Here is a 26,486-nt window from a genome sequence, read left to right as displayed (position 1 = left end):
ATGGGTTGCAGAGGATTGCAAGGGACAACAGAAATCGAGAGGACTTGCAGCCAGAGGGAACAAGGGATAGACCAGAGAATCATGCTGTCACCAGGAAAAGGCAGGTCTACATGATTAGGGGCTCCTTACTGAGAAGAACAGATAGGCCTGTAACTAGAGCTGATCCAGAGAACAGAAGGGTGTGTTGTCTGCCGGGTGCTAAGATATGGGATGTGGACCTGAGGCTGAAAAGGATCCTAACGGGAGCGGGAAAGAATCTGCTGATAGTCCTTCATGTGGGAACACATGATTCAGCTAGATTCTCGCTGGAACGTATCAAGGGAAACTATGCCAAACTGGGAAAGACGCTTAAGGAAATCGAAACTCAGGTGATCTTCAGTGGGATTCTGTATGTTCCTAGAGAAGAGCAACAAAGGTGTGACAAAATTATGGCGATCAACAGATAGCTCAGGCAGTGGTGCTATAAGGAAGGCTTTGGGATGTATGGCCATTGGGAAGCATTCATGGACAGAGGACTGTTCTCTCGGGATGGACTTCACCTGAGTAAGGAGGGAAATAGATTTCTAGGATGGAGGCTGGCACAACTGATTAAGAGAGCTTTAAACTAGGAATCTGGGCGACATGGTTGGGAGATGTCCAGATAATCTTCACACTGGAATTTAACACTGAGAGGGAAGAAAACAAAGTAAGAAAGGATACAGCTGTGGGTAGAAGAATGGACATAAGGAGGAAGGGTAGTGTAGATACCAGTCTAATAGGTGATACTGGTGATAGAATGTCTGTGCCTAATAGGGTAAAGAATGTGAGTGAAGCCAAACAGCAAGAATTAAGATGTTTGTACACCAATGCGAGGAGCCTAGGTAACAAAATGGAGGAACTAGAGCTAGTGGTGCAGGAAGTGAAACCGGATATTATAGGGATAACAGAAGCATGGTTGAACAGTAGACTTGAGTGGAGTACAGGTATTGAAGGCTATGTGCTGTTTAGGAAAGACAGAAATAAAGGCAAAAGTGATGGAGTAGCATTGTATATCAATGATGAGATAAACTGTAAAGAAATAAGAAGTGATGGAAGGGATAAGCCAGAGTCTGTCTGGGCAAAAATCACATTGGGAAAGAAAGCTACTAGAGCCTCCCCTGAGATAGTGCTTGGAGTGTGCTACAGACTGCTGGGATCCGATTTGGATATGGATAGAGACCTCTTTAATGTTTTTAATGAAGTAAACACTAATGGGAATTGTGCGATCATGGGAGACTTTAACTTCCCAGATATAGACTGGAGGACAAGTGCTAGTAATAATAATAGGGCTCAGATTTTTCTGGATGCGATAGCTGATGGATTTCTTCACCAAGCAGTTAAAGAACCAACAAGAGGGGATGCCATTTTAGATTTGGTTTTGGTGAGTAATGAGGACCTCATAGAAGAAATGGTGGTAGGGGACAACCTTGGTTCGAGTGATCATGAGCTAATTCAGTTCAAACTAGATGGAAGGATAAACAAAAATAGATCTGGGACTATGGTTTTTGATTTCAAAAGGTCTAACTTTAAAGAATTAAGGAAATTAGTTAGGGAAGTGGATTGGACTGAAGAACTTGTGGATCTAAAGGTGGAGGAGGCCTGGAATTACTTCAAGTCAAAGTTGCAGAAACTATCAAAAGCCTGCATCGCAAGAAAGGGGAAAAAATTCATAGGCAGATGTTGTAGATCAAGCTGGATGACCAAGCATCTCAGAGAGGTGATTAAGAAAAAGAAGAAAGCCTACAAAGAGTGGAAGATGGGAGGGATTAGCAAGGAAAGCTACCTTATTAAGGTCAGAACATGTAGAGATAAAGTGAGAAAGGCCAAAAGCCATGTAGAGTTGGACCTTGCAAAGAGTATTAAAACCAACAGTAAAAGGTTCTATAGCCATATAAATAAGAAGAAAACAAAGAAAGAAGAAGTGGGACCATTAAACACTGAAGATGGAGTGGAGGTTAAGGATAATCTAGGCATGGCCCAATAGCTAAACAAATACTTTTCCTCAATCTTTAATGAGGCTAATGAGGAGCTTAGGGATAATGGTAGGATGACAAATGGGAATGAGGATATGGAGGTAGATATTACCACATCCGAAGTAGAAGCCAAACTCAAACAGTTTAATGGGATGAAATTGGAGGGTCCAGATAATTTCATCCAAGAATATTACAGGATGAAGACCATTAGCAAGAATTTTTAATGAATCAGTAAACTCAGGGCTTGTACCGTATGACTGGAGAATTGCTAAGACCGTTCCTATTTTTAAGAAAGGGAAAAAAAGTGATCCGAGTAACAATAGGCCTGTTAGTTTGACATCTGTAGTATGCAAGGTCTTGGAAAAATGTTTGAAGGAGAAAGTAGTTAAGGACATTGAGGTCAATGGTAATTGGGACAAAATACAACATGGTTTTACAAAAGGTAGATAGCGCCAAACCAACCTGATCTCCTTCTTTGAGAAGGTAACAGATTTTTTAGACAAAGGAAACACAGTGGATCTAATTTACCTCGATTTCAGTAAGGCATTTGATACAGTACCACATGGGGATTTATTAATTAAATTGGAAAAGATGGGAATCAATATGAAAATTGAAAAGTGGATAAGGAACTGGTTAAAGGGGAGACTACAACGAGTCATACTGAAAGGTGAACTGTCAGGCTGGAAGGAAGTTACTAGTGGAGTTCCTCAGGGATCGGTTTTGGGACCAATCTTATTTAATCTTTTTATTACTGACCTTGGCACAAAAAGTGGAAATGTGCTAATAAAGTTTGCGGATGACACAAAGCTGGGAGGTATTGCTAACACAGAGAAGTACCGGGATATCATACAGGAAGATCTGGATGACCTTGTAAACTGGAGTAATTGTAATAGGATGAAATTTAATAGTGAAAAGTGCAAGGTCATGCATTTAGGGATTAATAACAAGAATTTTGGTTATAAATTGGGGACACATCAGTTGGAAGTAAGAGAGGAGGAGAAGGACCTTGGAGTATTGGTTGATCACAGGATGACTCTGAGCCGCCAATGTGATATGGCCATTAAAAAAGCTAATGCGGTTTCAGGATGCATCAGGCGAGGTATTTTCAATAAAGATAAGGAGGTGTTAGTACCATTATACAAAGCACTGGTGAGACCTCATCTGGAATACTGTGTGCAGTTCTGGTCTCCCATGTTTGAGAAGGATGAATTCAAACTGGAACAGGTACAGAGAAGGGCTACTAGGATGATCTGAGGAATGGAAAACCTGTCTTATGAAAGGAGACTGAAAGAGCTTGGCTTGTTTAGCCTAGCCAAAAGAAGGTTGAGGGGAGATATGATTGCTTTCTATAAATATATCATAGGGATAAATATCAGGGAGGGAGAGGAATTATTTAAGCTTAGTACCAATGTAGACACAAGAACAAATGGATACAAACTGGACATTAAGAAGTTTAGACTTGAAATTAGATGAAGGTTTCTAACCATTAGAGGAGTGAAGTTCTGGAACAGCCTTCCAAGGGGAGTAATGGGGTCAAAAGACATATCTGGCTTCAAGACTAAGCTTGATAAGTTTATGGAGGGGATGGTATGATGGGATAGCCTCATTTTGGCAATTAATTCATCTTTGATTATTAGCAGGTAAATATGCCCCATGGCCTGTGATGGGATGTTGGAGGGGATGGGATCTGAATTACTACAGAGAATTCTTTCCTGGCTGGTGAGTCTTGCCCACATGCTCAGGGTTTAACTGATCGCCATATTTGAGGTTGGGAAGGAATTTTCCTCCATGGCAGATTGGCAGAGGCCCTGGAGGTTTTTCACCTTCCTCTGCAGTGTGGGGCACGGGTCACTTGCTGGGGGATTCTCTGCACCTTGAGGTCTTTAAACCATGATTTGATGACTTCAATAACTCAGACATAGGTTAAGGCAAGGGTCAGCAATCTTTCAGAAGTGGTGTGCCGAGTCTTCATTTATTCACTCTGATTTAAGGTTTCGTGTGCCAGTAATACATTTTAACATTTTTAGAAGGTCTCTTTCTATAAGTCTATAATATATAACTAAACTATTGTTGTATGTAAAGTAAATAAAGTTTTAAAAATGTTTAAGAAGCTTCATTTAAATTAAATTAAAATACAGAGCCCCCCGAACCGGTGGCCAGGACCTGGGCAATGCGAGTGCCACTGAAAACCAGCTCGCATTCCGCCTTTGGCACCTGTGCCATAGGTTGCCTACCCCTGGGTTAGGAGTTTGTTACAGGAGTGGGTGGGTGAGATTCTGTGGCCTGCATTGTGAAGGAGGTCAGACTAGATGACCATAATGGTCCCTTCTGACCTTAAGTCTATGAACCTATGAAGCCTGCAAGGACCCCTCCCCATCCCAAACTGCTGAGCTGTTTGTTTGTATTTATAAATATAGAGCCCTCCTTTTCATTTTTCTCCCAAGATCTCAAAGCAGTTTGCTAATGTTAAGTTTGCAAGCCGCCTGTGAGAAAAGTAGAAGTATAGCCATTTGCAAAATGAGGAAACCAGACAGAGAAGCACTTTCCCCAATGTTATATAGAATCTGTGTCAGAGCCAGGGCAGGCAGAACTCAGGTGTCTCAACTCCTAGTCTGCTACTCTAACTGCATTCCCTCCCACTGAGGTTCTAACATTTTGGAAATGGCACTGTGCTGTAGGAACTGCCATGCACAGCAGTTTTAATCTATGCCTTATCTTAAGATGCTAGCCGGACACCTTCCAGGCAGCTGCTCACATGTGTGGCAGTCCTGGGATGCATCTTGGGAAGGCTGCAATGGTTCTGAGTTGGTTAGCCAGGAAACACTTTACAGCATCAGTGGTCATGAATCTGATCCCACTAGAGCCCTCAGCACCTTCCTTCTGTTGACACTGCCACTCCGGTAAGTGTTTTACTTGAATGGATTTATGCAGCACAAATCCCCTGACCCCAGAAGCTGGGCAGTTACATCTAGATGCACTTCATGAGCCTTTCAGGTGCTGGTCAGATGGGTTTCCTCTTTGCCATTGTCCCACCTAGGTCAGGAGAGAAGTATTAATTTGTAGAAAAGCACATTTGGAATTTCCCCAATCTTTGGAGTTCTGGAAGAATCCAAGTTCCTTTAAGGTTGCTTTGGACTGGAAATCCCCATGTCTTGCATCATCTTCAGAGATGGCTGCATAACACCATACAAGGGAATTAAGAATCAAAGGACCCTGAAGTTCTATAGCTAAATGTTAAGCACCTTGCTTGAGAGGGACATTGATCCCTTTCTGGCTTTGTGCTCACAAAGGCAGCAGTAAACAAGCTGTTTGGAAAGCTCCTCATTCCTCTGAGGTTCCCAGGCTAGCTGAATGGAGAGGAAGATGGACACTGTTAGCTCTGTACCGAAGCTCCAGTGCTGGGAACAGTTACCAGCGCCAATGCTACCTTTCTGGTCAGTACCTGGCATCTGCCACAAAAGGGAAGACCCTGTTGTAGAAGAACATGATGGTTAGGACTAGGAGCCAGTAGCAAAGTGGCAGTCGCCGGACATCCTGAACTCGCTGTAAAGAGAAAAAAACCCTAGATTAATAGGATACAGACTACTTCCAACTTCATAATGATGTTACCTTCTTCCTCTACTATTCCATGAGAAGGGCCAGCTGGTGACTGGAGTCTGAAAGGTCACTCTTTCGCCTCTGGGAGTTCCAGCATTTGCTATGCCCCTCCATACCCACACACCACCCTTCTCTGGCCGTATGGTCAAGTGCTTTTCCTTCCCTTCATAAAAGTCTGTAGCAGCAGAAGACTTTTCTGAGCAGAACTAGCAGCTGCCAGAGGCAAACCGTGGGATGAAACACAGCAGGGATGTAGGTACAACTAGGAGTTATTAATGAAGGGAAATACCAGAATATAACTAGTACATTAAGAATGGAAAACTATCATTAAGACCTTCCATCAGAGTATATTCTTCTGAAGTTTAATGGATCTGATGACCTGAAGCAATGGTAGCCCTGTTACTTGGGACACTAAGGGGTATGTCTACACTGCAATTAGACCCTCATGACTGGCCCACGCCAGCTGACTTGGGCTCACCAGGATGTTTAATTGCAGTGTTGACATTTGGGAAGGTCCCAGAGCTCAGGCTGCAGCCTGAGCCCTGAACGTCTACACCACAATTAAACAGGCCCTTAGCCCAGCTGGGCTAGTCAGCTGGCATGGGCCAGTCACAGGTATCTAATTGCAGTATAGACATACTCTTGGAGAGTGTAGCACAAAGACTAGTTCTGCCTTGGCAGGAAGATGGGCTAGTTCTGACCAGATAACTCTGTAAATCACACAAGAGGAGGCTAGAATCTCATCTGTATTCACAAGCAACTTGCACAATGAACTCAGGTGAATGTTTGCTGACCCCTCATGCTCAGAGTGCTGGCTCTGGTCTCTGATAGGCTGGCAACATTTATTCTCTTTGTTTAGTTTAATTTTCACGATCCCTTGTTTGCAGCTGCAGAAGCCTAAGAGACTTATATGAAGAACTACCATATAAAACTTGGACAAGTGGCATTGGCTCCCTCTTCTGGCCAAGATCAGCTACCGCTATTGAAAACTTCAGTCACAAAATAAACTCAGCAGAGACAACAAAATTCAGTTAGCCCATGCCAGAACCTCAAGGCTCTGGAGGAAAAGGCGGTCTGTATTCCACATACCACTTTCTTGGACTCTTGCTGGATAACCCTATCCAAGCCAAGCTGCTTCATGCCCACTTTGTCCAGCATGCTGACTGTGATGGCAGAAATAAAACCCAACATACAGAGCAGGGTACCTGCAAACACAGAAGAGATTTTAGGACTTCCCTGGAGCAAGGAGAGCTGAATGACAGAGCCCTCTGCATGATTCATCTTCCTGGCTTCTCTCTTACAACATGACTAGCACTTCTCTACTGAGCCACAAGTTGGATCCTTTACAATGTATGGATCAGCACAAGGCTGAAAAGTTTGGGTTGCAAACATTGTAAGGCCAAGTTTTCACTGATTTTATAATAAGATCTGATAATATAATAAGATCTGATTGCCTTCTATGATGAGATAACTGGCTCTGTGGATATGGGGAAAGCGGGGGACGTGATTTATCTTGACTTTAGCAAAGCTTTTGATACGGTCTCCCACAATATTTGTGCCAGCAAGTTAAAGTAGTATGGACTGGATTAATGGACTATAAGGTGGATAGAAAGTTGGCTAGACTGTCAGACTCAACGGGTAGTGATCAACGGCTCAATGTCTAGCTGGCAGCTATTAAGTGGAGTGATCCCCAGGGGTCAGTCCTGGGGCCGGTTTTGTTCAACAGCTTTATTAATGATCTGGATGATGGGATGGATTGCACCCAGGGCCGTCCTTAGCCATAGGCAGAATAGGCAGCCGCCTAGGGCACCAAAAGGTCTGGGGGCACCTCTCTGCCAGGAGCCCAGACAGAGGGGAAGCAGTGGAGAATGTAAGAGCAGGGCTGCTGGGTCCTAGAGAGAGCCGAATGCAGCACAGTCTGAGGGAGGAGATTGGCTGCTGGGAAGTCTCTGGGAAGGGGTAGGGGAAGGAACTCACCTGCAGGGGTGGCAGCTTATAGGGGCTCAAGGTGCTCAAGCACCAGGAATATTCAAGGCTGGGGGCTGTGCTCCACCAATATTTGGAGCTGGGTTTCTCCTCTGCCCCCACCTCGGAACTTCCCTGCCTGAAAGAAAACAGCCAGTGCCTCTCTCCCTTGTTTGGGCTGCTTTTGCCTAAGGCTATAGAGATCATTGGCAGGCAGCCTCTTGGAGCACTAGGGGAGGGGAACAGGGAGAAAGGAGGGGGAAGGAGGCACACACATGCTTGGGAGCTCTCTCCCCCACTCCCCCAGCACTCAGTGGCAGCAGCAGGGGTGGGGAGGCCACACATGATGGCAACCCCCCCGCCCTGGTACCCATCATAGGGGAGGCGAGTGGGCTTTCTGGACCTGAGAGAGTCACTAGGAGCATGTGCAGTGACTGTGGTGCAGAGTGAGTGTGCTGCGGGTGGGGGGCAGGAGAGAGGGGAGGGGTCCCTTCCCTGGAGCTTGCTTCTGCCAGTAAGGAGGGGGCAGAGTCCTCTCTGGCCCCAGCCCTGGGCAGCCTGTCTGCATCCCAAGTTCCTTATCCCGAGCCCTGCCCCACCCCAGAGCCTGCGCCCCCAGCACCCCAACCCTGAGCACTCTGCTGCAGTGTGAACCCCTCATCCCTACCCCCATCCCAGAGCCCTCACTTGAGGGGAAAAACGTGCAACTTAAATTTGGTAGTCAGTCTGGAGTATCATTGTGTTTAGCACAATACTTGATTATTTTACACCCTTTAAAGTATACAGGTGTTACAAAGTGGGAATGTTCTTAATGTTTTCTCTGAATACTGTGTGGGTGCCTCAGTTTCCCCTATGCATTTCTCAAGGATCTAGATGGTGGGATAAGGATGTGTGATTGTTGTAGAGCCCTAGAGTGCCAGTGTGATGCCGTTTGCACAGAGAATGGCTGAAACCCTGTCTCCTGGCAACTGATGGCCTGGGTCGCTCTCCTTCAAGGTGCCAACTGAAGGTGTTGGAGAACAAAGAGATCAGGTGGCCTCCTAATGCCTGGAAAAGAGACAAAGGCCAGAGGAGGGAGTGTTAGTGCCTGTGCGGACTTCTGGGAAGCGCATGGTGTGGAAGGGGATGCTGGGATGCTTTGGAACTACTCCATACAAAGCCAGTCAGGACTCTGGGGGAGCCTCCTCTCTCTGAGCATACTGTCTCCAGAGCAAGACGCTTACACCTTCCTGGGTCTGACCTCAGAGCATTCAGCATGCCCTTCCACACTGTGCCCTTTCCGCAGCAAGTCTGTCCAGGGAGGTCCTGGGGCAACCAGAGGTCCCTGCATCCCAACTCTGCAGTCAGATGTGACTGTCAGCCAGCCAGTAAAACAGAAGGTTTATTAGATGACAGGATCACAGTCTAAAACAAAACGTGTAGGTACAGAAAACAGGACCCCTCCGTCAGGTCCATCTTGGAGGGTGGAGAGCCTAGACCCAAGTTCTGGGCCTCTCCCCATTTCCCCAGCCAGCTCCAAACTGACACTCCCTCCTCTAGCAGGGGAAACTGAGTTACCCACACAGTATTCAGAGAAAACATTAAGAACAGTCCCACTTTTTCACAAGTGCAACAAAGTATAATACTGTATATTGAAGCAGGCAAGTGCTGCTTCTGAGTTTACACTTTTAATTGACCCTTGTAATCTTGTGGTGCCAACGCATTGTAGCTTCATTTTATATCGGCTTACAGGGCGACAGCAGGGGGGAAGGGGGGTGGGCACCACCATTTTGGGCACCACCAAAAATTATACAAACTTGCTGCCTATGCTCACCTGTGAGTGTGACTCTTTCCCCTGGCGTGAGGGCTGTCAGGGCTGTGTTGGGTGAGGTGCTGTGGGGGGGAGGTGAGGCTGGCTGCCTACTTGCTGAGGAATGACAGTGAAAGTAACTCACTTCCTCGCAGGCAGCCAGGATTGGAATGGTCACACACGGCTGGGCTGGGGATAGCCAGATAGCATGTGCAAAAAATCAGGACAGGGGGTTGCAGTAGGGTGAGCAGATGTCCCACTTTTATAGAGACAGTCCCATATGTTGGGTCTTTTTCTTATATAGGCTCCTATTGCACCCCACCTCCCATCCTGATTTTTCATACTTGCTGTCTGGTCACCCTAGGTGGGGGTAATTGGTGCCTATATAAGACAAAGCCCCAAATATCGAGACTGGCCCTATAAAATCAGGACATCTGGATCTGGTCACCATAGCTGGGGAGTGCATCTCTCCCCCGGACTGGCAGTGATCCATCTCATCCAGGGGGAGCTGCACAGGGCAGGATGAGCTGCTGTGGCTCCATGGGTGCCCCGTCCCTGAGATCAGATGCTGTGCTAACTTCACCATGGTCTGTTGAGCTGGCAGTGGTGCCCATTGGTGTGTGATCAGACCTGAGGATTTGCTGTTGCTGCTCTGCACCCCAAGATGTGGATTTTGGGGTCCTGCAGTTTTCCACTCTCCTCTTCTACTGCAGCTGTTGAACCAGCAGGCTGGGAGGGTGAGCCAAGCATGAAAGCAGTACTGTGTTGCCATTTTGATTGTCATTGAGCAAATTTGTTTGCTAAAAATGCTTGCTAAGAATCCTGAATTCAATTTATATATATATTATATATATATATATATATTATATATATATATATATATATATATATATATATATATATATATATATATATATATATAATATATATATATATTAAAAAAATCAATATCTTAGCCAAAAACAGAAAATTAAGTTGTTGACAATTATTTGTGACAATTTTGGAATGGGGAAGGGAGTGGGCCAGTTTTCATCAGAGAAACAAAAAATGTTGACTGACTTTCCTATAGCCCTTTTGCTGCTAAATAGAGCCCTCCAACAACTGTAATATGCTCATCTCCTTACTAGTGTATAGAGCAGGGGTCGGCAACCTACGGCACATGTGCCAAAGGTGGCACATGAGCTGATTTTTGATGACACGCAGTGGTGGGCTGAATGGCTCAGCGCACCGCTGCTCTGGGATTCCAGCTGCTGCCCCATTGCCACTTAGGGTCCCAGCTGCCAGCCCCACTCAGCACCCGCTGCTGGCCTGGAGACCCCCAAGGAACCCCAGGCTGGCAGCAGGCTGAGCAGGCCGGCGGCTGAGACCCTGGCTGAGCCACTCAATCCGCTGTTGGCCTGGGGTTCTATTCACTCAGCTGGCAACAGGCTGAGTGGGACTAAATTCAACGAAATAGGAAAACAAGAGCAACTAATGACAAAGTGCAAGAACCTAGAGCAGTGGTCACCAACCTTTTTCGTCTGGCGTGCACCAGACGAAGGACGGTGGTGGTGGACGAGCATCCGCCGAAATGCTGCCGAAATTCGACGGCAAGCAGTGTCATCCAGAGGCTTTGGCGCCAAAATGCCACCAAATTTCGGCGACATTTCTGCAGATGCTCGTCCTCCGGCCAGTATGTGGGTGCACTGAGAAGCCCCTGTGGGCGCCATGGCACCCGTGGGCACCACATTGTGGATCCCTGACCTAGAGAGCCTCCTGAAGCATGGTGATCATTTTGATTTAAATGGACTTGAACTGTACGAAGAACTGAGTTGTTGCCACATGCAAAATCAGTGATGGACATTGTACAGTTTATTCATACCAGCAAACTTGCCACTCATATTCTACTGACAATTCCTGTAACAGTAGCATCAGGAGAATAGAGTTTCTCAAAACTAAAGCTCATTAAAAACTATCTGCACTCTACAATGAGTCAGGAACCTTGACTGGTCTTGCTATTCTTACAATTGAACAAGACATCACTTTGTCTTTGTCATACGATGACATTATTACTGATTTTGCAGCCAAAAAAGCCAGAAAGATTGCTTTTAATTAAAAACTAATCCTTGTTTCAATACTTCTTCATATAAATTTCCAATAAAATGTTGACAAATTTAAAAAAATATATTTACATCATTCTGTCAAATCAGAATTTTTTCTATAGTGCTACTTTTTAGTGTTTGTTCATCAGTATTACAGTGTGCTTAATTAAGTTAAACTGGTTTTAGTAACATGCCTGTGGCAAGTTTTCCAATACTGTAAGCTTATGTTTGTGTTGCTAAGAGCAAGACAGGCACAGGAGCACCAGTTTAATAATCCCGCCTAGGGCAGCATAAATCCTAAGGACGGCCCTGATTGCACCCTCAGCAAGTTTGCAGATGACACTAAGCTGGGGGAAGAGGCAGATATGCTGGAAGGTAGGCATAGGGTTCAGACTGACCTAGACAAATTGGGGGATTGGGCCAAAATAAATTTGATGAGGTTCAACAAGGACCCCATGCACTGCTACAGACTGGGGACTGACTGGCTAAGCAGCAGTTCTGCAGAAAAGAACCTGTGGATTACAGTGGATGAGAAGCTGGATATGAGTCAGCAGTGTGCCCTTGTTGCCAAGAAGGCTAATGGCATATTGGGCTGCATTAGTAGGAGCACTGCCAGCAGATCGAGGGAATGATTATTCCCCTCTATTCAGCACGTGGAGTACTGCGTCCAGTTTTGGGCCCCCCACTACAGAAAGGATGTAGACAAATTGGAAAGGGTCCAGCAGAGGGCAACAAAAATGATCAGGGGGCTGGGGCACATGACTTATGAGGAGAGGCTGAGGCAACTGTGTCTGTTTAGTCTGCAGAACAGAAGAGTGAGGGGGGGATTTGATAGCAGCCTTCCACTACCTGAAGTAGGGTTCCAAAGAGAATGGAGCTTGGCTATACTCAGTGATGGCAGATGACGGAACAAGGAGCAATCTTCTCAAGTTGCAGTGGGGGAGGTTTAGGATATTAGGAAACACTATTTCACTACAAGGATGGTGAAGTACTGGAATGGGTTACCTGGGGAGGTGGTAGAATCTCCATTCTTAGCGGTTTTTAAGGCCCGGTTTGACAAAGTCTTGGCTGGGATGATTTAGTTGGGGTTGGTCCTGCTTTGAGCAGGGGGTTGGACTAGATGACCTCCTGAGGTCTCTTCCTACCTTAATCTTCTATGATTCTATGCTTTAGTATTAATATTTCTGCTTATTGGCACCTTCCTCCCCCAGCTGAGGATTAAAATAGTTCTGGTTATTGAAAATGGCTAAAGAAACCCCCAATGTCCATGGGACCAGGAGATCACCCAGCCTGTCTCCAGAAGACAGAGGGGAGAAAAACAACTCCCATACTTGTAGGTCTGCTTCACATTTGTAGAGTAACTGCAGATAAGGAAGGTCACATTGAGCCTTGGTGTAAACAGGTACAACTCAGAAAGAAGTCAGTGGAGTTACGCTGGGTTATACCAGCAGTGAATTTGCCCCCAAGTGACTATTGCAAATCAGACTAGTTTTCTATCTGAATCCTTTTGAAAAAATCGAGCAAAGTTCACTTGAAAAGCCTGTTCAGATGTGCTTTTGCTTAGCATTGGTGTATTTAACCCTCCACATGTAGGTTACTCAAGTTGTTCCGATGCTGCTGCAATTGAAAATGATCACCCAAATACACAGCAAAGATCTGGAGGGGAATCTGTTAAAGCAGAGCTGGTTGAGAGAACATCTTAGTAAGGTAGAGGGGCAGGATTTTTCTCATACTTCCCTCTCGGCTGGAATCACATCCTTGAATAAGACTGGTACAACATTCACTGATTTGTTACTTGGTAAGTCTATTTATCCTACACTCCCCATCTCCAAGAGACCCCACACAAAGTACAAACACAGTGATTCCCTTTACCATCTCCTCCAAGGCATTTTTAACACACCCACCACCATAATACCCAGGCACCATCATCATATAGGCAATATTATGACCCTACATCATAGTGTCTGCTACACAGGGATTCCATTTGTCAGTGTAAAAAGGAAAAAACTGTCAAGCAACATGGAAGCCAGAGCAGAACTACACCAAAAACAGGGAAGCGAAAATCCCGCACCCCCTGTACATACGCGCGCATGCACGCACAGATACATGCTTTCTTGAGGAGAGGTCCTAAATCTATAAATACTCAGAATTTGACCCATGTTAAAGTATGTCTACAGGCAAAACTATTATCGACTCAGTGGGAATTGGTCAGAGTGAATTGCCAACCCAGAATATGGCAGCGTGTGTGTACACACACAAGTAATTCAGTTTTACTCCATTGATTCAATGAGAGTATACATTCACACACAATACTGTTCACACATGCCTGCAAGTGTTCTAAAGTCACAGAAAGGCTGCAAACAAAGCTAGCGGCAAATGCAACAGTTTTAGAAGGAAACTTCAGCCAGCAATGAAGCATCTTCTATTGTTTCCTCAAGCCAGGAAGGAGAGCAAGAGAATGCTCTCTGGAAGACACACAGCCCACTTGCTACACACCAGGTTCACTCTCTTTCCTATGCATATTCTTTACCAGAGTTAGACAGTATCGCTTGGCTGCTTCGTCTTAGGCCTAGAGGCAAGTGAGCAGAAGCCAGAAGGAAAAGCTCACCTCCCCAGAGTGTCCACTGGATACTAAAGTGGGTCTCAAACTGCTGGGTGAAGAAGTTGAGGACACTCCCAAGCCGGGAGAAGGAGAGGGTCAGTCCAAATGCCAAGGCCAGTTCCTTCTCCTTGAACCAGAAGGCAGTGATGCGATTCTGCACAACTTGGAGGGGGTGGGAACAGATGAGAAAGGGCTATGTTAACAGATGCACAGAAACCGAGCCTAGAGCATTAAACACACATACCTGGGGCAATTTCCCAATTCATGCTCGGTGGGCCAGATGGGATCAGAGTCAAAGACGCTTGGATATCTGAGGTAGAGATACAGTGTGTCAGATTAGCACCCCTTTGGGATAGCCCTTACCACTGCCGCAACAGGGGGGGAAGTCGAGTGGCTTCCGAAAAGCCAGGCTGTAGTGTGAGTATTGCAGCTGCTTCTCCCAGGAGAGGGCAAAAGCTGGTTAAAATTGTGGATCTTAATATTAGAAGGGCAGATGAAAGTTCTACACTCCCAGCAGGCAGACCAAATATTCTGTCCTCATCCATCACCACTCAGGCCTGGTTCCTGATGCACAGAGCAGGTGAAGGTCTGACTGTAGGAACAAAGGCCCAGGGATTGTCCTCCAGTTGTTGGGGTCTAACCAGGGCAGGAGTTCTCAGATTCCTTACTGGTAAGTGACCCATTCCCAGATCCAAACAGCAGCCGTTCCCGTCAGCATCAGCAGCAGAAGGTACAGAGTTCCCTTGAAGTGAGAGCCCAGAGCGAAGATGGACGATCCCAAGACAGTCAGGAAAGAGAAAAGAAAAACACCAACTAGGGAGGGAGACAGAAAAACACAGGGACACATTGAAATAAAGGCAATGGATAAATAAAATAAAATAAAGAAAGAAAGAAAGAGAAAATTACTGTGCAATAGGAAAGGAGCTCTGAATTTTTATCCCAGGACAGGTAAATCCCTGGATCTCCCATCAAATTGACTCTATGACATATTATTTTACTACTATATAGCCCCTTTCATTGAAGGATCTTAGGTCACTTTGCAGAGGAGAGAAATATAATGGTGTGCCTTATACATGGGAAAACTGAGGCAGAGGAATGTTAAGTGGCTCAACCACAAGCCTATAAACTTGATACCCCTGAGTCTTACTCCAAGCTTTGCCATTGACTCTTTGATGTTGGCCAAGTAACTTCACCTCTGTGCCAGTGTCCTCATCTGCAAAAACAGAGACAAGAATGCTGACCAGCCCTACAGGGAATGGCCAGGACTGCATTCTTTACTGTGTTATGGAGCTTAGGTACTATGATGAAAGATACCAAATACAAGGCCATGTAGAAAAGAAGAATACAGGACAGTCACATCAGACAGTCACATCAACTGCCAGCTCTGAACTTACCTGTCTTCCTTTTATTGCGTGTCAGGAGATTAAAACAATGTTTACTCAACTGTTGTGTGTTATACTAAATTCTAGTGATCTACAATCAGGCCAAAGGGGGAAGTGGGCAAGTTTACAGCAGAGATCCATTATGCTTGTAATTCTATGGAGCAGCCTTTGTTACACTCATCTTCTCTTCACACCAGAAGGAAGTACCTTCCTTGGTTTGCTCTGTTTGTTGCCCACACTGTTTCATGCTGCAGGACCTTACTGAAAAGGTGATTCTTGTGTTGGGAAGCAATATCTCTTTCCATTGAAGGAGTAGCTGGAAAGGTCACTTCTGTGCAAGAAGAAAGATCAGTTATAATGAAATAATTGGGACTTACAGTGATTTCCCAGTTTATCAATCAGGAATCCAGCCAGAATCACCACCAGCGCATTCCTACGGAGAATACCACAAACGTTTGGTTTTACTCCCTGTACATCCTATGACCAGTGCACATGATGCCTCCCCTAAACAGAAGAAAAGTGACTCATGCCCAAGCATAGATTGCATACAGCAGGTTGTACTGTGCAGGCATCATCCTCAGACCTTCCATGCAGGCCAATGTGCCATTATGTCTAGTGCCATTATGCTGGGTTCCATTGGGGCAGGTTAGGTTCTGTGTAACAAGTTGACATAAAAAGTCTGTATTCCAACAGTAATAGAGGTCTAATTTGGATTACACAATAATTAGCCAAACCTTCTTTTTGGGTGGTGGGCCTCAATAGGTACAAGAGCCTGGTTTTGACTTCTTTTCTAGACTCATCTCCACCACTTACTTCCCAACCTGATAGAAGGAATTCAAAGATTTTCAGTGGCCTTGTGTGCACAGCATCCATCTTGAGGATACGATAGTAATTAAAATGTTCTGAGTGACAAAGGAGCTGAAACAATATACAAGGGATCATAAGAGACTACAGCAGAACCTGTTTCCCACTGGCAACTGGGAAACCCATTGGAAATTACTGTGGTTTGACATTCATAGACTTTGATACCAAATATCAGAGGGGTAGCCCTGTTAGTCTGTATCCACAAAAACAACAAGGAGTCCAGTGGCACCTTAAAGACCAGCAGATTTATTTTGGCATAAGCTATCAGGGGTAAAAAACCCACTTCTTCAGATGCATGGAGTGATAATTACAGATACAGGTATAAATATATATTGGCACATGACTTTGATAGGAGCTGTGGGGTCTCAGCACCTCTTCTATATACACCACTGAGATTTGAATCAGAGAGAAAGGCAAGGATACTGCATTGCAAAATGCACTTGGTCTGTGTATTGTAATCGGCTGTAGCTTAATTTTTAATGATCTGACACTAAATAAAGGTACAGAGAAGTGTTCTACAGCAGCTTTTATAAAACTAATGAAGCCTCAGTAATGAGACCTCATTCCAGCTCCCTGCTAGAAAAACTTTTATAAGGAATTGGAACCAGATCTCCTAAATCATAGTTCAATGGCATCACCACAAAACAGTAGCAATGGTGCACACTCTCCTTCTCTGAACCCATCTTAGTTTGGGGTCTCTTCAGAAGTCTTTATTATCTGAGTGTATAAGAATTTCTTGCAGGCCTTCTAAAAGTCATAGGTCCAGCTCCATAATCTAGGAAGGACAGTGAACTTTAGCCAATCACATGTCTTGGATCTACTAGCAGAGGATGCACATGAGTAAACTCATCCCTTTGCCAGAGACTGAACATAATCCTTCAGCAGTAATGATCAGCAGGGATCCTAGTTTTCTATGATAAAAAAAAAAATTATCTGATTAAAAAAGCCCATAAAAATCCATTTTTTCCACGATTAAAATGAAATGCTGAACTTAAGTTTGCTTAACCATAATATATGTATAGGTATCAGTAGAACACAATGTTTATTGATATATTTACAATTTTTAAGCTGGCAGACCAGGCCCCGCCCATTCGCCTGATTTACTGAATTTTATTACCCAACCTGGCCCTGCTCCCAGTTAGATTGGATAATCAGGATTCCACTGTATATGTTGTTCTTTTTTCACAAAATGTAAAAACTAAAGATTCTCTATAAAAATGCAAATTCCGTGTTTTTCCTTGACAAATGGATTTCTAGGATCCCTGACAGTCAGTGTGTGACACTCCACACCTCAGGGAAACACCCAGCACTCCCATGTTCATCCTGGTAAAATGATTGTGTGGTATCCAATGCAAAGTTTGTCATGTTGGGTGTCTTCAGAAGGCTCATGATGCCCTGAGAATTGTTGTCACAGTGATGTTATAATAATTGTTACAGTAATGTTATAGGTTATAATTTCATGTATGGAGGTACGAGGCTGAAAATGTATCCTCCTGGCTTAAAATAAGCCCAGGTAAAATCTCTCCAAGAGCAGAGGGGCAGTTCACACCTCATCAGGGCATGTATGGGACAAACCCAGCACAGCCTCATAGGAACAAAGCACACTGGCCGAGGCAGGAAAAAAGGATCTGTTGGATTCTTGAGTGAGTCACCCCCATTCCTTTGGTCAGTTTGAGACTACAATGAGGTAATGCTCACCAGACTCTGAAAGCGGGGGGGAGGCAAAGCCAAGAGGGAAGAAAGACATGATTAAAGGGAGAGACGTTTGCCATGCTCGCTCTCTCTCTCTTCCACCTACATCTACAGATACCACACCAAGCAACTGAAGCGCTGATCAAAGGGGTGAGCCTGGCGGAAGAGCAACTAGCCAGCCTGTGGTGAAAGGCATCTAAGTTTGCAGGGGCTCTGAAAGTGTTAAGATCAGTTTAGAATGCATTTTGCTTTTATTTCATTTGACCAAATCTTTGACTTCTTGTGTTTTGACTTATAATCACTTAAAATCTATCTTTGTAGTTAATAAATATGTTTGTTTGTTCTACCTCAAGCAGTGTGTTTGGTTTAAAGCATATCAGAGACTTCCCTTGGGATAACAAGCCTAGGGCATATCAGTTTCTTTGTTCAATTGACAAACTCATATAAGCTTGCAGTGTCCAGCGGGCATAACTGAACACTGCAAGACGGAGGTTCCTAGGATTGTGTCTGGGATCAGAGATATTAGCTAGTGTCATTAAGGGCATGGCTACACTTGCAGATGTAGAATGATTTGAGTTAAACTAGCCTTTGGAGAGCACAGTAGGGAAAGCGCTGCAGTCTGTCCACACTGATAGCTGCAAGTGCGCTGGCATGGCCACATTTACGGCACTTGCAGGGGCATTGGGAGAAGTGCATTATGGGCAGCTATGCCACAGAGCACCTCTTCCCATTCTGGCGCTGTGGCTTGTGGGAAGGGGATGGGGGGTGCAGGGCATTCTGGGTCCTGTCCCAATGCCCCATGATGCATCGCTTCGCATCCAACAATCCCTGTGCTTCCATCCACATTTGGCACCATCTTTCGACATTTTTTTGTATGGGGCGCTCTGTCTTCCCTTTCGGTCTACAGGAATGGAGACTGAACTGCTGAGGAATATGCTGACGAGTCTCACCAACACATCACATTTGTCAGTCAAGTTACTGCTTAAGATCCAAACTGACAGTGAGGACTGACAATGATATCGACTCAAGTAACGCATACAACATGAGAGTGCTTGTGGCATTCACAGACATGCGCTCCACCGTGGAACACTGCTTTTGGGCTTGGGAAACAAGCACTGAGTGGTGGGATCACATTGTCCTCAAAGTCTGGGATGACTAGCAGTGGCTGCAGAACTTTCGTATGAGAAAAGCCACTTTCATGGGACTGTGTGAGGAGCTCATCCCCATCCTGCAGTGCAAGGGCATGAGATTGAGAGCTGCCCTGATGGAGGAGAAGCGAGTGGCTATTGCAATCTGGAAGCTGGCAACTCCAAACAGTTACCGAATAGTCGCTGACCAGTTTGGAGTGGGAAATTCGACTGCTGGAATAGTGTTGATACAAGTTTGCAGGGTCATTAATCGCATCCTGCTCAGAAGAACCGTGACTCTGGGTAACGTGCATGACGTGGCTGGTTTTGCACAAATGGGTTTCCCTAACTGCGAAGGGGTTATAGATGGGATGCATATTCCAATTCTGACACCAGCCCACCTAGCCTCTGAGTATATTAATTGGAAGGAGTATTTCTTTTTGGTTCTTCAGGCGCTTGTGAATCACTGTCGATGTTTCATTGACATTAACGCAGTCTGGCCCAGAAAGGTGCATGATGCATGCATCTTTCGGAACACTGGTCTCTTCAGGAAGCTGCAGGCAGGGACTTTTTTTCCAGACCAGAAGATCACTGTAAGTGAAGTCAAAATGCCCGTTATCCTTGGAGACCCCGCTTACCTTTTAATGCCATGGCTCATGAAGCCCTATACTGGGAGCCTTGACAGCAGCAAGGAGCGGTTCAACAATAGGCTGAGCTGGTGCAGAATGATTGTGGAGTGTGCTTTTGGCCATTTAAAGGGCGCTCTCTGTATGGGAAGCTGGACCCGGCCAATGACAGCATCCCCGCAGTTATATCCATGCGCTGTACCCTTCATAACATTTGTGAAGGGAAGGGTGAAAGACTCACTCCGGCATGGAACTTGGAGGTTCAACACCTGGAGGTTGCATTTGAACAGCCAGCGAGCAGGGCTATTAGAGGGGCCCAGCGCGGGGCTGCAAGGATTAGGGATGCCTTGAGGGAGCAATTTCAGGCTGAAAACCATGAGTAGTGTTTCGTGCCCTGCATGGGAGTGAAGTGCAGTGGTTCCATGTTAGTAGGAATCTGTGTTTGCTATGCTGACTTGCAGTGCCTGTTGCTTTCCTGGGCTAAGGTATCTTTAACTTTATGCAATAATAAAGAATGTTTTCAAAGCCAAAAAAATCCATTTATTGAAAAGAAACAAATACTTGGGAAACAGAAAGGGCAATGAGGTGGGGTGGGGAACGGTACAATCACAGATTTGTGTATGTCCTGTTATCATACTCAGCCTTCCTGTCTGGAGTGCTGTCCAATGAGTGCTGTACTTCAGGACAGCTATACTGCATGGTGATGGGGGTTGAGTGCAATGGGTAAGGGTCATAGTTTTCAGGCCTGGGTGGTGAAGCTACAAGTATTGGAGGCAGCTGGTTGGGGAAAGTGGGTTGGAGGTGACATGGGGGCACAAGGGAAAGAGTTTTGGGATGGGGGGGTGCGGGTGCGGTAGTGCTCCACCTGCATGGCTACAAGTGCCTGAATCAAGTCCGCTTGGTGCTCCATGATGCTTATCAGCCGATCCATGCTTTGCTGCTGGCACTCCTCATTCTGCTGGCGGATCCTCCTTTCACTCTCCCTCCACTCCTGTGCTTTTAGATTCTTGTTAAGGGGCTGCTGCATTACTTTGTGCAGCATGTCTTCTTTGCTTCTATGTGGCCTCTTCCTAATTCTTTAGAGTCTTTTGGCCGGTGATAACATGGATTGCTGAGATCTTACGGTTGCATCTGTAAAGGTAAAATGCAACACTTAACAGAGGCAGCATTGTTCACACCAGACAGAACAATGACTCCCCCGTACTTAAGGGCAAGCACAGTCTACACAATAGTATAGTTAGCTTGTCCCAAAGTGAGCAGATATAACCCACGGGAGCCCCATACTTAAGGGCAAGCACAGTCTACACAATAGCATAGTTAGCCTGTCCCAAAGTGAGCGGACATAACCCACGGGAGCCCGAAAATGGTGAGTAAGCATGAGGTCAAGGGGGACTGCTTGTTTCACGGCTGTACTGTCCTCTGGGTTTCTGTTCCTTGGGGAGAGTCAACAGCTGCAGGAGGTCCCTATACTGAACACTGTCCCCACATTTTCCACAGGAGTTTGTCCTCAAAGATATCTTGCTGCTGAGGGTGACCTGGGAAGCAAGGGAGGGTCTTCTATTGCAATGCAGCTTCCGCCCGGGCCCATATGCAGCTTGCCTGTGTGAAGCAATGGTCCCCCACCCTTCATGGCACAGTGGCACGGACATGTTAGCCTGATTGGGACAAGGACCACAGTGGCTCTCCCAAGAAACCTGCGCAAGCGCATTGCCCAAGTTCTGGATGAGACCTCTGAAGAGATCACTGAGGCTCATTACTGCAATATAAGCGAGCACATCAAGGCCCTATTCTGCATCTAGGCATGCATGCAGCCCAAACACTCCTCACCCCAAGAGTCTGCACCAAATAACTACCTTCCCAAAATAAAAGCTGCTTACTGGACACCTCCTCTGGTGTCTGTCCTTCTCCAAATGCTGGCCGCCGCGATTGGCTACCTTCCTCTTGGCTTAAGAACAGCTCCTGGCTGCATGCATCTAGGGATGCCAGGGTGTCTTTCTCCTCTTCAGCACCCTCGCTCCTGCTTTCCTTCTCCTCCTCCTGCCTTGTTCAACTGGGTTCTGAAGTGTCCATGGTGGTACTCGGAGAGGAGGTCGGGTCGCCCTCAAGTATCACGTCCAGCTCTTTGTAGGAACGGCAGGTTGCAAGGGCACCACTGGAGCGGCAGTTTGCCTTGCAGATTTTGCAGAAGGCACTCCGCAGCTCCTTCACTTTAACCCTGATCCCGGTCATGGCCCCTTTCCATCACGTCCCTTGATATCTGCCCGAAGGTATCGTAATTCCTACGGCTGGAGTGCAGCTGGGACTGGACAGCTTCTTCTCCTCAAACACTGATGAGGTCCAGCACCTCGCCACTGCTCCATCCTGGGGATCACCTGGCATGTGGAGAAATAGTCACCTGGAAAGATTGGCCGAGCAAACAGGAAGGGGATTTTCAAAATTCCCAGAGAATTTAAAGGGCAGGTCTGATAGTTGGTTACCTGAGGGCAGGGCAGTAGAGTTCAGAGTGATGACCAGAGTGGCTAGAACAGGAATTGTGGGACACTTCTGGAGGCTGATCAGAGAGCATTAACAGACCAGGGTGTCCACAATGGTGCTGCGGCATTCCAGCGGGGGCACATCAAATGTTATTCCACTTGCTGAGGTGAATTACCAGAAGCGCTCTAGCCACGGAGTCAGAGCGCTCTACGTGCCTTGCCAGTGTGGATGCATCGTGAGTTAGAGCGCATGGGGCTGCTTTAATGCGCTTTAACTTGCAAGTGTAGCCAGGCCCTCAGTTCCACAATCCAAGGAGCAGCTTACATGCCAGAGGCTGTGCGTGAACAGCCCAGAAGTGGGGGTTCTCACAGCAGGGCAGGGTAAGGCTGGCTCCCAGAATCGGGGATTGGAGTGACCTAGCAGATCACCGGTTCAGATAACACCAGAAGGGAACATCACACAGTGGCACAATCAAGAGCTCCAAGTAAGCATCTCAGATCTTGGTCTACAACAAAATAATGCACACAACAGCACCCAGTGCTCTATGGAGGAAAATGTACTCTGCAATACAGATAATTCATTTTTTTAATAAAGGAGAGGCTTGGTGCAGTGAACAAGGTGGAGATAGTAGTAGTATGAACCCTAGAGAATAAAGGGCTTTACTTATATCAGTTAGGCGCATTATTTGTTTTACTTCTCAGTTTAATCATAGACCCACTTGCAGTCACTACAACGGCTTGATGTAATTGATTTAGGTAATTTTTAATTAAACATCCCTATTCTTTCAATCCAATTTAGATTATAAAATCTACAACAGAGACCGTGAACATCTATGGTCCTGTAAATATAATACTAACAACCTACACTACATTGTGACTGAGCATGGGAAAGATATTAGCCTGTAACATGTACATAAGTCACCAAACAACAATTGTTCCTCCAACTGCTTGCACTTGCTTTGTACAAGTCACCACCTCTCCTGGGCTGTCTAGATATCATTGTCTGGACACAGTGAATCCATCTTTCTTAGCATGTTGTGAGAACCCCTGCACTAGACTTCTTCATAGCAGAACATCTCTCAGGTTCTTTTCTAAATTCCCTGTTTGTGACTGGGAATCTCTGGTTTTCAATTTCTACACCACTTTCCCAGTCTCCTCTTTGACTGCAGTCAAGGGGGCCTAGCAAAAGTTTTATCTTTCCCCTTGTGCCCTAGTGACTTACCCCTTGAAATTGCTCCTGCAGGACACTGGGAATATCAAAGCAGAAGTAAGAGCCAAAAGTCAAGAGGCAGTTGAAGAAAAACACTAGGAACCTGTAATTAGCTGTAGAGTGAACAAACATGTTATTGTCTATGTTACAAAATATGCTCATGTTGACAAAGTTTGTGCCATTCTTGGGACTTTTATATACACACATCCTGTAACATATTTTGAATTCAAAACTCACTGAAAGTTTGTCATTGACAATAGACAAGTGTCAGTTTGATCTGCTAATAATTAAAAACCCTATTTTAAAGATATAGATATATCAACTAACACTAACTAATAATTGTGAGATGCTATTTCGTATCCCTGTGTTGATTTTTCCTGTTCTTCTCTTAAGCCCTGATCCCACAATTGATTTGCATGGATGGAGACCCTACCCCATGCCATTACTGATTAATTTCAGTGGGTCTCCACACAAAGGTAAGCTTGCGCAGACCAGCTCTTTGCGGCCGGGCATCTCTTTATACCTGTATAATAAAGTATTGTACACATCTATGGTGTTATACAAATAATATTCATTTTAGAGTATGCTAGACCTGACATACTGGTCACTGTAAACTGGTTTATAGAATTCTGTTTAGTATCCATAGTATGGTGAAGTGTGTGTCAAATTATATGGAAATTTAGTAGTGGCTATAAGTGTGCCAATCTATCTCAGGCAACTCTAATTTTCACCACAAACACTTAAGCCACCAGCAGAATTAATAGAGAATTGTGGCTGCCAGCATGCCAGGGCACAAACAGGCAGACTGCAGTGCATGCTGGGAGTCCCCTTCCCTGTGGGCTGCCATTTCAGAAATGGGGGCAACAGCAATCTGTCCCCCAGGGCCCTGAGCAAGTGGCTGAGGATTCAGCATGCCCCTTTTGGAGTGGTTGAAGTTCCTGGCTCAGTGAGGTTTTGGGAGCCAAACTGCCCCCTCTTGCTCTGATAGACCTACCCACTCCTCTTCCAGTCAGACTGATCCATACCTCTTTCTGCCTCTTCACAAGGAGAGGGGCATACGACAGGCAGAGGGGATGGAGTCTTAACATACTCAATTTTTGAAATATAAAATATTCAAAGTACTAAAAAGCTGTAAAGGGAAGCAAAAGCTGTAAAGCTGTAAAGGGAAGCAAATGCTTTTACCCATGTGTGATTATATACACATGCACACTAATTCCCAATGCCATTCAATAGTCTCTCTGTCATAATACAGATTCTACTGATTCTTATATGTAGCACCTACATACATTGTGAATGCACTAGAAATTCACAGTTATTAGCAAGTATACAGTCAACAATGCAGCAATTGCCAGGGTTAATGTTGTGGGATTACCAACAGTTTCAGGGAACTGTACTACATTTACCAGCATAGACCTCTTCCAATGCTCATCACACCTCACTCCACTACATACAGCATTGTAACCTGCCATGGGACATTGGGATGGTGCAGTGAGTTAAAACAATATCAAGACCATGGTATAGAATTGGGCTACATAGAAGCAGCTTCTTGGAGCAACCAAAAGTGCATGGTTTTGAAACAATTCAGAGTTCTGCAGTGGGGGTTGACGGCTATCCCAGATTGGGTGGAGGTGTTGTGGGCACCTCAGGCTCTATGCTGGCATATTACAGGAGCTCTGTGACAATTGGCAAGTTGGGGGAACCCCCGGTCTGAGCTTGTGGATCAGACCCAATCCCGAGGGGAAAGGACAAATATAGAGTTGTTCTGTGTTTGTACAGCGCCTAGCACATGTAAGCAGAGTCAGGATAAGCTCTACACTGACATCTGGTGGAAAGAAGTTCAGAGAGTGTATTTGCATAGGTACGCCCACCCTATCCCAGACTCCCAAGCTGTGGGATTGCTTGGTGACAAATTGCTCACCCTCAGTTGGGTGGTACTGGCTAGACATGGGACATGGGTTCCAAAACCCAGAGAATTGAGAGAGGCTGGGGGCAGGTATCTGTGCCTGGTGGTGCAGTCGCCTTGTGGAGCCAGAAGCACCAGTTGCACCCCCTCCTCTCTCCACTGTGGAATGTCAGAGATGATTTTTTTATTCTCTCAAGAATCTGAATACAGGTTACTGAGCTGAGCGCCCTTTGGGCTAATGGTGCACTAGCACTGGGGCTCCCCCACTAAGAGCTGAGATCACTAAGAGTTGAAATCACAAAAAAGCTGAAATGACTGAGCTGAGAGCACTGAGCATTGTGCTAATTAGTGGGGGAGCCTGAAGACATGCTGTGGAACAGAGCAGCTGGTGGAGTGGAGCAGTTGCGGAGACGGCTGGAGCAGATCACGGGACAGCTGGTGGCAGCAGAGCGGAGTAGCTGTGGGACGGGTGGAGCGGCCCACAGAGTGAGCAGAGCTGAGCAGTTTTGCAGAGCAGCTCATGGAGCAGAGCAGCTGGTGGAGCGGAGCAGTTCCTGAGGATGGCTGGAGGAGCAGAGTGGAGCAGCTGGTAAAGCGGAGCAGTTTGTGGAGAAGGTGGAAGCAGAACCCACGGAGAGGCAGGGCAGTTGGCCCCGGACCACGTAAGGTGCCCCTTTCTACCCAGGCTGGGGGGTGGGGGGACCTCTACAGATAGACTCTCGAACTCTGGGGTGGCATTGACCAGAGACTTTTGGGTTGTTGGACTTTGGGGTGATTGGACTTAAAACCCTAAGCAGAAAAAGGACAGTGGCAAACGTACTTGGAGGTGGGTTTTTGTTTATGGTTTGTGTTATAACCCTGTTTGTGGTGTTTCTCCAATGGGATGCCGCATTGATTCCTTCCTTTATTAAAAAAGATTTTGCTACACTCAGACTCCGTGCTTGCGAGAGGGGAAGTATTGCCTCCTAGAGGCGCCCAGGGGGGTGTGGTATGTGAGTGTCCCAGGTCACTGGGTGGGGGCTCGAGCCGGTTATGCATTGTGTTACTGAAACGGAACCCCTGGATACTGAACCCGGCCCTTGTTGCTGCCAACTAGAGGGGCAGCAGGGTTACACACAACAGAGTCTTGCTCCATGACTGGGTCTCCTAGGCACTGCCATAATACACATAGTAACACACTAAT

The 26,486-nt window shown here is 45.9% G+C and overlaps 1 pseudogene; it reads right to left on the bottom strand.

Annotated features, from left to right (window-relative positions):
- The window catches only part of LOC115642145, a 33,036-nt pseudogene extending 9,474 nt beyond the window's left edge, over positions 1 to 23,562 (bottom strand).
- Between the last annotated feature and the right edge of the window lie 2,924 nt (positions 23,563 to 26,486).

This window comes from Gopherus evgoodei, unplaced genomic scaffold (genome assembly GCF_007399415.2).
Source record: "Gopherus evgoodei ecotype Sinaloan lineage unplaced genomic scaffold, rGopEvg1_v1.p scaffold_38_arrow_ctg1, whole genome shotgun sequence".
NCBI lineage: Eukaryota > Metazoa > Chordata > Testudines > Testudinidae > Gopherus > Gopherus evgoodei.
Note: the sequence above shows the minus strand (reverse complement) of the source record. Positions and strands in the feature narration are given on the sequence as shown.